The following is a 16,400-nucleotide window of genomic DNA, read 5'->3' on the forward strand; positions in this document are numbered from 1 at the left end:
TCAGCTGGTAGAGCATGGTGCTTGTAACGCCAAGGTAGTGGGTTCGATCCCCGGGACCACCCATACACAAAAATGTATGCACGCATGACTGTAAGTCGCTTTGGATAAAAGCGTCTGCTAAATGGCATATTATTATTATTATTATTATTATTATCTGAAGAGAGCCCCGAAACATTGTGTGCAGACATTTTATGCAATAAATGAAGTAGGTTCAATCTAGTAGTTCTGATCTTCTGATTGGTCCTGATGAGTTGGGCGAGGTCCCCTCCAGGCTACTGTCACTGTTGCATTGGCTCTGAGTCGGGTTCTCTGTCTTCAAATGTTCAGCCTAAGAGAGGGATTTTTTGTGTGTGTGTGTGTGTGTGTGTGTGTGTTTAACAGTGATGATGTGTGTGTGTGTGTGTGTTTAACAGTGATGATGTGTGTGTGTGTGTGTGTTTGTGTGTGTGTGTGTCCTCAGAGCAAGAACTCGTGAGTTGGAAGAACTGAGAGGCCTATGGCGTGGGTGTTGTCCTTGGCCACCTGCTGACAAGGCTGACAAGATAGGGACCCTTTTGTCCATTGTTATTGGATAGGAACATAACTTATAACCAGCTCCTGACCTAAATAGATCTTAGCACAACATTTTACTCAACATATCATATTCCATATTCACTATAACAAATATATTTACTACGACATTAGCAAGAACCGCCACATCCTCAGCCGGCTAATCCAGTGTGTGAAGTTTTGCGGAGTGTTTGAGTTAGCTTTGCGAGGCAAAGATGAAACTGAGGGCTCCACCAACCCTGGTAAGCCAACACTTTTGAGATCAGTCAATAAATGCTTCTGGTATTGACTTATATGCTGCCCCTGTCTTCATGTTGTTGCTGGACATATCTTTTTTTAAATGTGTGTAGGTCACCTAAATCATCAGAAAAATTGCCCCTCCTGAGAATTTTTTCAGGAGCCGCCACTGCGTGTAGCTATGATGAAAATTACAGGCCTCTCTCATCTTTTTAAGTGGGAGAACTTGCACAATTGGTGGCTGACTAAATACTTTTTTTCCCCACTGTATATATACACTGTATGTCTTATTTTTTTTTGCATATCTTAATTTATTTCCACAATTAACTAATAATATGCGTAATAATGTAAGCACTTCATACGAAGGATTGTTACCTATAACCAGGACTGGCATTACAAAAATTACATTTTCTGGCAAGCAATTATTATTTTGGGAAACAATTATTGTGATTCAACCTATACTGTCCCTAACATCATTACCCAACAGCAACAGATGTGGGATACATACACACACACACACACACACACACACACACACACACACACACACACACACACTCTCCCCAACAAACAACCACATGCTCAGATGTTCAACAGTTGTTCCATCCCCGAACCCAACTCAAGAGAAGACTTGATGTGCAAACGCATTTAATTTTGTAGCTGTTTGAAAGGGCATGGAAAATTTAGCAAGAATGGGGAGATTTGATAAACCAATGTCAAGTCCTTGCTGATGGAGCTCAGATACATCCCTTTCCCCTGAAACACACGCTGGTCCCCCGTTGTGACCATTTTCCCAAGCATCTCTGAGCAGCCAGAACTTTTGATTATTTTGTGCCACCAGAGCCACAATTATTTGCCCCCTCTCTGATTGTCTGAGTGTGACCCCCTCCCCCATGGGTTACCGCAGCTAGTGCTGCCAGCACTGCCACTACCTGGGTGGGGGGGGGGGGTACTCCACCGGAATTCCCACCGGCTAGGTACAAGGTTGTCATGGGTTTTCATTTGCAGCTTTGTGACATTTCTCGTACATTATTCTCACCCATCCGGGGGCTTTGGTTTTGTTGGACCAACCCTGCCAGGCAGGCAGGCTCAGACTCTTGAGGGGGCGGTGCTGGTGTAGTGGGTCTCTGACCACGTTTATCTTTCTGTCTTGGCTGCGTATAGACTACTTACAGTAGGCCTACAAAACAGACTTCTCAGTGTCCGGGTCGCTCAGGTGGGTGTCTAGGGCATAGGGTTGGGGACAATAAATAAATAAACTATATTTGGAATGTATTTTAAAATGTATAATATCCCATATAGGTGGATCCTGGCGCCGACGAAGATGGCGGCCTCGCGACTAGCTCGTAGGATTTTTTATTATTTTTTAACAAGCATTTCGCTACACCCGCTATAACATCTGCTAAACACGTGTATGTGACAAATACAATTTGATATCTGCCAAATATGGAAAACAAAGTCAATACTTTGGGCGGCAGGTAGCTTTAGTGGGTAAGAGCGTTGTGCCAGTAACCGAAAGGTCGCTGGTTCTAATCCCAGAGCCGACTAGGGGAAAAATCTGTCGATGTGCCCTTGAGCAAGGCACTTAACCCTAATTGCTCCTGTAAGTCGCTCTGGATAAGAGCGTCTGCTAAATGACAAAAAAATAAAATAATAATAATAATAATAATACTCATTATATTAGAACATTCCTTATCTTGAATGGTATAGTGTATTTGTAGTTTATTTCTTTATCAATTGTTGTATTTTGTAGTTTTTTATTCCAATCCGTGGATAATATTGGGTGTTCCATTATTCGACTCTTTGTATTATTTAGAATATGGTGTAATCTTGGTGTGCTGGAACAGTTGGTTATTAATGTACAGTTTATCGACTACGAGAGCCACATGCTTCCCTTTTACTCTATTCACTTTTTGAAGAGTGGGTACAGAACTTTGCGCCGCTCTGCAATTTCCTTCAGGAACTGATCATTCATGCCTATTTTCGTGCAAGCGAGTCTTTTGCCCAGGGTTTAAACCATTATTTTATCTTTAAATAATGCAAATTTGGAAACGAATGGGCGCTCGTACTGCTGTTATCTGTCCGAAACTATGTACACGTTCGAGTTAGATTTTTGTCGACAATATCGCCTGGGATCTGTAGCGCTTTAACCAGGAATTCTTTAACCACACTCTCAGGATCTTCACCCTCATTCTCTTTAAAACCGGTAAGTACCAGATTTTCTCACATAGATCTAGTCTGTATTTCAAGTAAGGCTTCTCTCAGAAACATGTTCTCTTTTTTCAGTTCTTTAACATCAGTTTCAATAATATTGACCTTCTATCTTGTTTGTGTCTTTCTCCATTGACGTTGCTTTTTCGTCACGCATCTCGAGGATCGCCTTAAACTCCTTTATGTCTTTACTGACTAGTTCGAGTACGCCCAGTTTATCATTTATCGACTTTAGCAAGTCGGTTTCTACACTTACCGTTCCAGGTGGTGAAAAGCATAAATCGTCAGTGTCAGTCGGGGAGTCTCGTTTTCTTTTGGGGATTGGTTCTCCATGCTTACTCTCCCGACATGATTTGGTGTTGACTGTGTTGGTAATGACGGTCGATACATTTCTCTAGCCTTATAATTTGTTGAAGGTTATTGCCCACGAGTATGTGGAGTGAAGTGCTAATATTTAGTCAGATTTACAGATATTGAATATTCCGTTTTTTTTTTTTTTATCTTGAGGCGATCTGCACCGCTGTCTTCAGTCCACCATCTTGTTCCTCCTCTGCAGAAAAATTCAGATTCACTCTTACACATTCAATCTAGCCAGCCTATTTTGCCAAGTAGATCTGCTGGGTATACCTGAATGTTTTTTATAATGGTCTTATATAGTTTTTATTACTGATGACTGTTTTTATAATGGAGCTACTGAAGTTGAAACACACACACACACACACACACACACACACACACACACACCTCAAGGGTGTTTTTCCATAAAAGACAGGTTATCAGTAGGAGCCCATTCTGTCTAAAGAATAAATCCAAACCAGCCAGAAACCCTATTAGTAGACTGATGCTAATCTATCCACATGAAACAACACCTAAACCTAAATTATCTCTTGATATTTTACCTACCTCAAATATTTAATTATTATCCAATAGCTAAGCTACAAATGTAACATGTAACACTTAGTAAATGTTATTTATTTCACCCAATTAAATTCTTTATGATCTCCTCCCAGCGTGGTGTTAAAATAAATCCGTCCCTTTCTTTTCTGAATCGCTCTAATCTCTCTGTACTACACAGGGGGGAGAGAGAGAGGGGGGAGAGAGAGAGGTGGGGGTGAGAGAGAGGGGGTGAGAGAGAGGGAGAGAGAGAGGGGGTGAGAGAGAGGGAGAGAGAGAGAGGGGAGAGAGAGGGGGGAGAGAGAGAGGGAGAGAGGGGGAGAGAGGGGGAGAGAGAGAGGGGGGAGAGCGAGAAGGGGGAGAGAGAGGGGGGCGAGAGAGAGGGGGAGAGAGGGGGGAGAGAGAGAGGGGGAGAGAGGGGGAGAGAGAGGGAGAGAGAGGGGGGCGAGAGAGGGAGAGAGGGGGGGGAGAGGGAGAGAGAGAGGAGGGAGAGAGTGGAGGGGGAGAGAGAGCGCGGGAGAGAGGGAGAGCGGGAGGCGGAATCTGCGGCAGGCAGCACGGCGCTAGCCATCCTGTGTTTTATTCTGATTGTCATGGCGACGGGTGAAAAATGGAACGCCACGGGCAGTAGCTGCAGCAGAGTCAATAACGTTCCCAGAGACATTGTGTGGATTATCAACAGCAGAGTCCCTGCTTTACCTCGCCCCCTCTCCACTCTCTCTCCCCTCACCCCCTCCTCTCCTCTCTCTCTCCCCTCACCCCCTCCTCTCCTCTCTCTCTCCCCTCACCCCCCCCTCTCCACTCTCTCTCCCCTCACCCCCTCCTCTCCTCTCTCTCTCCCCTCACCCCCTCCTCTCCTCTCTCTCCCCCTCACCCCCTCCTCTCCACTCTCTCCCTCACCCCCTCTCTCTCTCCCCTCACTCCCTCCTCTTCTCTCTCTCTCCCTCACCCCCTCCTCTCCACTCTCTCTCCACTCACCCCCCTTCTCTCCACTCTCTCTCCCTCATCACCTCCTCTCCACTCTCTCTCCCTCACCCCTCTCCTCTCCCCTCACCACCTCCTCTCCACTCTCTCTCCCCTCACCCCCTCCTCTCCACTCTCTCACCCCCTCTTCTCTCCTCTTCTCTCCTTTTCTCTCCCCTCTCCTCCTCTCCTCCTCCAACAGCTGAAGGGCGAATCGATACGGCCAAGGAAAGGACACCGACCCTGCTCTATTTACAACAATATGCCATCAATATTACAAAAAAAGGACCCAAAAATGTCATTTTTTAAATTTCAACTTCCTTGCCAAGCTATTGCTGAGCGTATCAAACACTTTTAAAAAAAGACCCCGGAATAGGGGATATATTCTACTTCGTATCACCAGGGTGAAGGAAGGTGCTTCAGTACAATACTCTGCCCTCGGTGGAGGCCTAGCCTTCAGAGACTAATCCATGTGATAAAAACACGGCCTTGTTTAAACATGTCAGAAGAGAGAGAAGAAGAGAGGGAGGTAGGGAGGAAAAGTTCTGTCCTCTGTGGCAAAATCCTTTTGACTGCAAACACACGGGCGTATGGTTTGCCAGAATGGTACTATCCGCCGAGCACAGCGATGAATCGGTGGGAGGGGTGTGTTGGGAGGAGAGGGTCCGATATCTACAAACTGCTGTGGAGAAACAAGGCGGTGCTTTTCCAATGTTCAATAACACAACAGCACACAAACACAGTGGGCTGGTCCATCTGCCAGGTAAACACTTTGTTTGTTTTAAATCCTCCCCATCTGACTCTCTGTTGGTGGTGGGTGAGAGAGGGAAGGAGGGATAGAGGGATGGAGGGGTGTAGGGATGGAGGGGTGGAGGGATAGAGGGATGGAGGGGTGGAGGGGTGGAGGGATGGAGGGATGGAGGGGGTGGAGGGATGGAGGGGTGGAGGGGTGGAGGGATAGAGGGATGGAGGGATGGAGGGAAGGAGGGATGGAGGGATGGAGGGATGGAGGGAAGGAGGGATGGAGGGATGGAGGGATGGAGGGATGGAGGGGATGGAGGGGTGGAGGGGTGGAGGGATAGAGGGATGGGGGATGGAGGGATGGAGGGATGGAGGGGTGGAGGGATAGAGAGATGGAGGGGGTGGAGGGATGGAGGGATGGAGGGATGGAGGGATGGAGGGGGTGGAGGGATAGAGAGATGGAGGGGTGGAGGGATGGAGGGTGGAGGGATGGAGGGATAGAGGGATGGAGGGGTGGAGGGGTGGGGTGGAGGGGTGGAGGGGTGGAGGGATAGAGAGATGGATGGAGGGTGGAGGGATGGAGGGATGGAGGGGTGGAGGGATGGAGGGGTGGAGGGGTGGAGGGATGGAGGGATGGAGGGAGGGAGGGATAGAGGGAGGCTAGGGGTCATTGACTGTTAGCTCTACGGTACGATAGCCCTTCTCTAATCAATCACCATTCAAAACAACGGTACAAGATTGGACGGTACATGGCGCCGTCCATTGTCCCTTTGATGCAGTGAAGTTGTTCTGTCCCCTTAGCAGAAAAACACCCCCAAAGCATGTTTCCACCTCCATGTTTGACGGTGGGGATGGTGTTCTTGGGGTCATAGGCAGCATTCCTCCTCCTCCAAACACGGCGAGTTGAGTTGATGCCAAAGAGCTTGATTTTGATCTCATCTGACCACAACATTTTCACCCAGTTCTCCTCTGAATCATTCAGATGTTCATTGGCAAACTTCAGACGGGCCTGTATATATGCTTTCTTGAGCAGGGGGACCTTGCGGGCGCTGCAGGATGTCAGTCCTTCACGGCGTAGTGTGTTACCAGTTGTTTTCTTGGTGACTATGGTCCCAGCTGCCTTGAGATCATTGACAAGATCCTCCCGTGTAGTTCTGGGCTGATTCCTCACCGTTCTCATGACCATTTCAACTCCACGAGGTGAGATCTTGCATGGAGCCCCAGGCCGAGGGAGATTGACAGTTATTTTGTGTTTCTTCCATTTGCGAATAATCGCACCAACTGTTGTCACCTTCTCACCAAGCTGCTTGGCGATGGTCTTGTAGCCCATTCCAGCCTTGTGTAGGTCTACAATCTTGTCCCTGACATCCTTGGAGAGCTCTTTGGTCTTGGCCATGGTGGAGAGTTTGGAATCTGATTGATTGATTGCTTCTGTGGACAGGTGTCTTTTATACATGTAACAAACTGAGATTAGGAGCACTCCCTTTAAGAGTGTGCTCCTAATCTCAGCTCGTTACCTGTATAAAAGACACCTGGGAGCCAGAAATCTTTCTGATTGAGAGGGGGTCAAATACTTATTTCCCTCATTAAAATGCAAATCAATTTATAACATTTTTGACATGTGTTTTTCTGGATTTTTTTGTTGTTATTCTGTCTCTCACTGTTCAAATAAACCTACCATTAAAATTATAGACTGATCATTTCTTTGTCAGTGGGCAAACGTACAAAATCAGCAGGGGATCAAATACTTTTTTCCCCTCACTGTATATACTGTATTCTATTCTACTGTATTTTAGTCAATGCCACTCCGACATTGCTCGTCCTAATATTTATATATTTCTTAATTCCATTCTTTTACTTTTAGATTTGTGTGTATTGTTGTGAATTGTTAGATATTACTGCACTGTTGGAGCTAAGAACACAAGCATTTTGCTACACCCACAATAACATCTGCTAAATATGTGTATGTGACCAATAAAATTTGATTTGATTTGACACAGCCATCTACCTGATAAAGGGTGAGCAGGGGGCACCATTGTTATTAGAAATAAATGGCCTCCTCTGTTGTACTCTAGCGGTTTTGTTGCAAGTGTTATTCACTGGATCAATAACAGACAAATTACAGCCAGATAGATCCGCCCTCTCTGACATCATTTTGGTTAAATATTAGTCACATAACAGAGAGAGTACAGACAGGCCACTGTGTTGATGCCTCTGTATAGCTACACTCAATTAAAAAAACATTTACACTACAAAAGCTATTTTTATTAAACATTAAATATGAATCTACTTACAAATCAATAACTTTTATTTTGTATTTTTTCATTTCTTAAATGTATTTTTCTTCATATAATAATTATTGAGGTTTTCAGATTTACTAGTAAGTATTCTCCTATAGTCCTACAGCAGGTGTAGGTAACCCTGTTCCTGGAGTGCTGCAGGTAAACCAGGGGTAGGTAACCCTGTTCCTGGAGTGCTGCAGGTAAACCAGGGGACGGTAACCCTGTTCCTGGAGTGCTGCAGGTAAACCAGGGGAAGGTAACCCTGTTCCTGGAGTGCCGCAGGTACTGCAGGATTTTGTTCCAACTAGGCCCTCAACCAGGGGTGCGTTCAGTTCAGTACTGAGCGACACATTTTCCTAAAACTTTCTTGTACATTCTTGAACAGACTTTGAGATATGTTTGCTCCGTTCAGTGGGTGTGCCGTGGGTGTGGCTTGAAGCTACGAGTGACGTATTTAAAGGGCAGCGGTGCATTTTGAACCCACAACCCAACCCTTCCACGTTTTTCAACTCGTCGTTCAGTACAGCACCACTTCCGTTCAATTAAGTTTTTATGCACTGAACGCAGCCCTGACCAACTGATCTAATTGAGATAATTGACTGCCTAAATTCAACACCTGGTCTTCCAGGTCGGTTAAATCAAAAACATGAAGTACCATCGGCACTCCAGGACCAGGGTTGCCTACCCCTGTCCTACAGGATATCACTTTAGTAGTCCTACAGTATATCACTCTAGTAGTCCTACAGGATATCACTTTAGTAGTCCTACAGTACATCACTTTAGTAGTCCTACAGGATATCACTTTAGTAGTCCTACAGGATATCACTTTAGTAGTCCTACAGGATATCACTTTAGTAGTCCTACAGGATATCACTTTAGTAGTCCTACAGGATATCACTTTAGTAGTCCTACAGTATATCACTCTAGTAGTCCTACAGTATATCACTCTAGTAGTCCTACAGGACATCACTTTAGTAGTCCTACAGGATATCACTTTAGTAGTCCTACAGTATATCACTTTAGTAGTCCTACAGTATATCACTCTAGTAGTCCTTCATGATATCACTTTAGTAGTCCTACAGGATATCACTTTAGTAGTCCTACAGTATATCACTCTAGTAGTCCTACAGGATATCACTTTAGTAGTCCTACAGTATATCACTTTAGTAGTCCTACAGGATATCACTCTAGTAGTCCTACATGATATCACTCTAGTAGTCCTACAGGATATCACTTTAGTAGTCCTACAGGATATCACTTTAGTAGTGCTACAGGATATCACTTTAGTAGTCCTACAGGATATCACTTTAGTAGTCCTACAGGATATCACTTTAGTAGTCCTACAGTATATCACTTTAGTAGTCCTACAGTATATCACTTTAGTAGTCCTACAGTATATCACTTTAGTAGTCCTACAGGATATCACTTTAGTAGTCCTACAGGATATCACTTTAGTAGTCCTACAGGATATCACTTTAGTAGTCCTACAGGATATCACTTTAGTCGTCCTACAGGATATCACTTTAGTAGTCCTACAGGATATCACTTTAGTAGTCCTACAGGATATCACTTAAGTAGTCCTACAGGATATCACTCTAGTAGTCCTACAGGATATCACTTTAGTAGTCCTACAGGATATCACTTTAGTAGTCCTACAGGATATCACTCTAGTAGTCCTACAGGATATCACTTTAGTAGTCCTACAGGATATCACTTTAGTAGTCCTACAGGATATCACTTTAGTAGTCCTACAGGATATCACTTTAGTAGTCCTACAGTATATCACTTTAGTAGTCCTACAGTATATCACTTTAGTAGTCCTACAGGATATCACTTTAGTAGTCCTACAGGATATCACTTTAGTAGTCCTACAGGATATCACTTTAGTAGTCCTACAGGATATCACTTTAGTAGTCCGACAGTATATCACTTTAGTAGTCCTACAGTATATCACTTTAGTAGTCCTACAGGATATCACTTTAGTAGTCCTACAGGATATCACTCTAGTAGTCCTACAGTATATCACTTTGGTAGTCCTACAGGATATCACTCTAGTAGTCCTACAGGATATCACTTTAGTAGTCCTACAGGATATCACTCTAGTAGTCCTACAGGATATCACTTTAGTAGTCCTACAGGATATCACTCTAGTAGTCCTACAGGATATCACTCTAGTAGTCCTACAGGATATCACTCTAGTAGTCCTACAGGATATCACTTTAGTAGTCCTACAGGATATCACTCTAGTAGTCCTACAGGATATCACTTTAGTAGTCCTACAGGATATCACTCTAGTAGTCCTACAGGATATCACTTTAGTAGTCCTACAGGATATCACTCTAGTAGTCCTACAGGATATCACTTTAGTAGTCCTACAGGATATCACTTTAGTAGTCCTACAGGATATCACTCTAGTAGTCCTACAGGATATCACTTTAGTAGTCCTACAGGATATCACTTTAGTAGTCCTACAGTATATCACTTTAGTAGTCCTACAGGATATCACTTCAGTAATCCTACAGTATATCACTCTAGTAGTCCTACAGGATATCACTTTAGTAGTCCTACAGGATATCACTTTAGTAGTCCTACAGGATATCACTCTAGTAGTCCTACAGTATCACAGTCGAAGTCTGCCGACCAGCTCACATTCACTACATAGTCTTTTAAAGGTCTAAAGTCCTTTGTGATTTTACACCAAATACAGTCCAAATATCATTACCATCATACCATGCTTATAACCATCTAAACCATCTCATATCAACCTGCTGTACGAACACAAGAAAAGCCTGAGACATTAGAAAACATCACATTTCATGCAGCTACTATTTTAGAGGTCTAAAACCATATTTTCTCTGCTCTGAACCACCCTGAGGAGGTAGAGACAGCAGAGGAACACGTGGAGGCTTTGGGAGAGGAGAGATAAAGGAAACTAAATGACAGCTGATAAGAAGCTTTAGCTAGTGCAAGGCACTATAGGCCAGAGGGGAGATATACTATACATGGTGTGTGTGTGTGTGTGCCTACTGATGATGGGTGTGCTGTTGCTTGTATGCATTGTATGCTTGTGCTTACTGTGACTGTCACCCTGACATTGGCTAGTAGGTAGCTACTTCCCACACCGTTTGCGGGACAGTCGACGGGATCGAAGGACACAGTGTCCCGGTGTTGTTGCCGTTCATCCCCTCCCCATTGAGTAGACTGTATAGGTATCAAGGTGAGATCTAGACGGTATCAATATTAGTTATTTCTTATGTAGGCTGCTATCCTACTTGCCACGTCAGCTACTGCCGGAGACACAACCAACTGTAAAGTTTGGTGGAGGAGGAATAATGGTCTGGGGCTGTTTTTCATGGTTCGGGCTAGGCCCCTTAGTTCCAGTGAAGGGAAATCGTAACGCTACAGCATACAATTACATTCTAGATGATTCTGTGCTTCCAACTTTGTGGCAACAGTTTGGGGAAAGCCCTTCCCTGTTTCAGGATGACAATGCCCCCATGCACAAAGCGAGGTCCATAAATAAATGGTTTGTCGAGATCGGTGTGGAAGAACTTGACTGGTCTGCACAGAGCCCTGACCTCAACCCCATCGAACACCTTTGAGATGAATTGGAACACATATGGAACATCAGTGCCCTACCTCACTAATGCTCTTGTAGCTGAATGGAAGCAAGTCCCTGCAGCGATGTTCCAACATCTAGTGGAAATCCTTCCCAGAAGAGTGGAGGCTGTTATAGCAGCAAAGGGGGACCAACTCCATATTAATGCCCATGATTTTGGAATGAGATGTTTCGACGAGCATGTGTCCACATACTTTTGGTCATGTAGTGTAGAAATGCTGTTGTTGATCTTTTTCAATCTTCCGGAAGGTTCAGCATGGCTATAAATGCTAGAGAAGTTGACTAAAGCACCAACAGACCTGCTACTAGGCAGGACAAAGAAACACGCGGTGTCCATGTTTCATGTGACATTTTGAATGACATGTAGATGTTTTGTTGTTGCTAGGAGTTATGGTCTCATTGTGCCCATCTTGACTCTTATTCCTGTAAATACACATGTGAAGCTGCACCAAAATCATATTTAAATGAGCCCCGTGTAGCTCAGTTGGTAGAGCATGGCGCTTGCAACGCCAGGGTTGTGGGTTCGATTCCCACGGGGGGGCCAGTATGAAAACATTTACTGTATGCATTCACCAACTGTAAGTCGCTCTGGATAAGAGCGTCTGCTAAATGACTCAAATGTAAATGTATATCAAACCATTTTGATCCTAATGTCACACATTGGCCCCTTTATTTATAGAAAGACCCAAATACTGTATGCCTCAGTGGTCGGCTGGCACCTCGATACAACACCGGTGTACTGGTCGGCTGGCACCTCGATACAACACCGGTGTACTGGTCGGCTGGCACCTCGATCCAACACCGGTGTACTGGTCGCCAGGCTTATCGACTCTTCCTGTCGCTCAATCAGCCATGCAAAACGGTCTTGAGTGGCAATTAGCTGATTCGCTTTCCATACATTAGCGTTTGCACGGTACACCGAAAGCTCTGTGATTTTCCAATAGCAAAACAACTGTTCGGCACTAGATTTTTTTTTTTTTTTTTTACTTTCGGTACTTCTATCAAATGTGTCTCACGTCGTCTGCTGATTGAGGTCTGTCTACCAGCACAGCCGATGTCCCTTTATTGTGAAAGCGCCCCCCGTGCCAGCTCCGCGCTTACACACTGCTAGCTCTAGGCTGTCCTGAGGAACCTCTGAACTCACTGGGAGGCTGGGCTGCATCGCGTTAGCTCCCCACTCATGCTGCTAACCCTGGACACTTCTGTGTATACCTCTAAATGTACCATAAGCCTGAGCTTAAGTGCAACATCTCTGTTCTCCTCTCCTCTCGTTTAAAGAAAGAATCTGGTGTGTGTCGCGGTATTTCTCAGTAAAAACCCTAGTGTTTCTTGTAGATGCCCATTGTGAGGGGGGATGACTCCAGAAATTGGATGCATCCCAAATGGCAAACTATTCCCTACGTAGTGCACTACTTTTGACCAGGGCCCATAGGAATATAGTCAAAATAAGTGCACTATATAGATAATAGGGTGCCATCTGGGACGTGATAGGCTAAGTGGAAGCTGGAGGATCACTAGTTTGCAGAGATGAAAGCGCCTGTTTCTGGGGCATCTCAGCGCAGCACCACCTCTACCCACCTAATCTCAGCTACCAGAGAGAGAGAGAGAGAGAGAGAGAGAGAGAGAGAGAGAGAGAGAGAGAGAGAGAGAGGAGAGAGATAGAGAGGAGAGAGGAGAGAGAGAGAGAGAAGAGAGAGAGGAGAGAGAGAGAGAAGAGAGAGAGAGGAGAGAGAGCGAGAGAGAAGAGAGAGAGAGGAGAGAGAGAAGAGAAAGAGCGAGAGAGAGGAGAGAGAGAAGAGAAAGAGCGAGAGAGAGAGGAGAGAGAGAGAGAAGAGAGAGAGAGAGGAGAGAGAGAAGAGAGAGATATGGAGAGAAAGCGACTAGGGGCGACACGACCGTGATACAGCTGCCCAGTGGGAAGAACCTCAGGGCAAACCTGGTATCGAGTATTGTGATACTAAACCTGGTATTGTGATGGTATCGTGTATCGTGATCCTAAACCTGGTATTGTGTATTGTGATGGTATCGTGTATCGTGATGCTAAAACTGGAATCAAGTATCGTGAAACTGAACCTGAACCTTGGTATCAAAGTAAAAATTCTGGTATCTTGACCACACTACCATACACTCCTTTAGACACACCCACTCACCCATACCCCGGTCGCCATATTGGGCTGCAGCTACCCATACTTGGAGAGAGCGAGCGCGATACACAGACAGACAGACACAGACAGACAGACAGACAGACAGACAGACAGACAGACAGACAGACAGACACAGAGATGACCTCCTCCACACTACAGAGGAAACCAACAGTTCATGGACCCCTTTCGCCCTACAGCCCAACACTAACCCCACAGCCCAACGCTAACCCCACAGCCCAACGCTAACCCCACAGTCCAACGCTAACCCCACAGTCCAACGCTAACCCCACAGTCCAACGCTAACCCCACAGTCCAACGCTAACCCCACAGTCCAACGCTAACCCCACAGTCCAACGCTAACCCCACAGTCCAACGCTAACCCCACAGTCCAATGCTAACCCCACAGTCCAACACTAACCCCACAGTCCAACACTAACCCCACATCCCAATACTAACCCCACAGTCCAACATTAAACCCACAGTCCATCGCTAACTCCACAGTCCAACGCTAACCCCACAGTCCAAAGCTAACCCCACAGCCCAACGCTAACCCCACAGTCCAACGCTAACCCCACAGCCCAATGCTAACCCCACAGCCCAACACTAACCCCACAGTCCAACGCTAACCCCACAGTCCAACGCTAACCCCACAGTCCAACACTAACCCCACAGTCCAACACTAAACCCACAGTCCAACGCTAACCCCACAGTCCAACGCTAACCCCACAGTCCAACGCTAACCCCACAGTCCAACGCTAACCCCACAGTCCAACGCTAACCCCACAGACCAACGCTAACCCCACAGTCCAACGCTAACCCCACAGTCCAACGCTAACCCCACAGTCCAACGCTAACCCCACAGTCCAACTCTAACCCCACAGTCCAACGCTAACCCCACAGTCCAACGCTAACCCCACAGTCCAAAGCTAACCCCACAGTCCAACGCTAACCCCACAGTCCAACACTAAACCCACAGTCCAACGCTAACCCCACAGTCCAACGCTAACCCCACAGTCCAACGCTAACCCCACAGTCCAACGCTAACCCCACAGTCCAACGCTAACCCCACAGTCCAACACTAACCCCATAGCCCAATACTAACCCCACAGTCCAACATTAAACCCACAGTCCAACGCTAAACCCACAGTCCAACGCTAACCCCACAGTCCAACGCTAACCCCACAGACCAACGCTAACCCCACAGTCCAACGCTAACCCCACAGTCCAACACTAAACCCACAGTCCAACGCTAACCCCACAGTCCAACGCTAACCCCACAGTCCAACGCTAAACCCACAGTCCAACACTAAACCCACAGTCCAACACTAAACCCACAGTCCAACACTAAACCCACAGTCCAACGCTAACCCCACAGTCCAACGCTAACCCCACAGTCCAACGCTAACCCCACAGTCCAACGCTAACCCCACAGTCCAACGCTAACCCCACAGTCCAACGCTAACCCCACAGTCCAACGCTAACCCCACAGTCCAACGCTAACCCCACAGTCCAACGCTAACCCCACAGTCCAATGCTAACCCCACAGTCCAACACTAACCCCACAGTCCAACACTAACCCCACATCCCAATACTAACCCCACAGTCCAACATTAAACCCACAGTCCAACACTAACCCCACAGTCCAACACTAACCCCACATCCCAATAATAACCCCACAGTCCAACGCTAACCCCACAGTCCAACGCTAACCCCACAGTCCAACGCTAACCCCACAGTTCAACGCTAACCCCATAGTCCAACGCTAACCCCACAGTCCAACGCTAACCCCACAGTCCAAACGCTAACCCCACAGTCCAACGCTAACCCCACAGTCCAACGCTAACCCCACAGTCCAACACTAACCCCACAGTCCAACACTAACCCCACATCCCAATACTAACCCCACAGTCCAACATTAAACCCACAGTCCAACACTAACCCCACAGTCCAACACTAACCCCACATCCCAATACTAACCCCACAGTCCAACGCTAACCCCACAGTCCAACGCTAACCCCACAGTCCAACGCTAACCCCACAGTCCAACGCTAACCCCACAGTCCAACGCTAACCCCACAGTCCAACGCTAACCCCACAGTCCAACGCTAACCCCACAGCCCAACGCTAACCCCACAGTCCAACGCTAACCCCACAGTCCAATGCTAACCCCACAGCCCAACGCTAACCCCACAGTCCAACACTAACCCCACAGCCCCCACAGCCCACTACAAACCACTACGCTACAGTGCATCCAGTCCCAGCATAGCCCAGTGAGTCCACCTCAGCACCTCCCTGATCGATAACTGGGCCGGTGCCACTCCAGGCCTCTCTTCCCTGCTGCCCCTGTCCTCTCAGACGGAGAGGAGAGCAGAGCAGTGGAGGTGAGAGGAGACCCTGCCCTGTGCTCCACTCCCTCCTGCCATGCAGGGTGACTCTGGCCTCACACCCCCCTGTACCAATCTTCATGCCCACCAACCTTACTTCCTGTCCACCATGCCACAGCTCCTGCCCCCCTGCTGCTAAATTATTGATCCTTCCTATCACCCTGACTCACAGGTGCCCCTGGCTGGAGAGATAGGAGAGAGGAGTACGAGAGAGGGGTAGGAGAGGGGGACAGGAGGGGGGGCAGGATAGGGGGGTAGGAGGGGGGTAGGAGAGGGGGACAGGAGGGGGGGCAGGATAGGGGGTAGGAGGGGGAAGGAGAGGGGGGACAGGAGGGGGGCAGGATTGGGGGGTAGGAGGGGGGCAGGAGGAGGGGGC

General features: G+C 46.9%; 1 pseudogene; it reads right to left on the reverse strand.

Moving 5' to 3' along the window:
* Window positions 1–16,400, reverse strand: part of LOC121574507 — a 501,964-nt pseudogene that overhangs the window by 49,477 nt on the left and 436,087 nt on the right.

This window comes from Coregonus clupeaformis, chromosome 9 (genome assembly GCF_020615455.1).
Source record: "Coregonus clupeaformis isolate EN_2021a chromosome 9, ASM2061545v1, whole genome shotgun sequence".
Classification (NCBI taxonomy): Eukaryota; Metazoa; Chordata; class Actinopteri; order Salmoniformes; family Salmonidae; genus Coregonus; species Coregonus clupeaformis.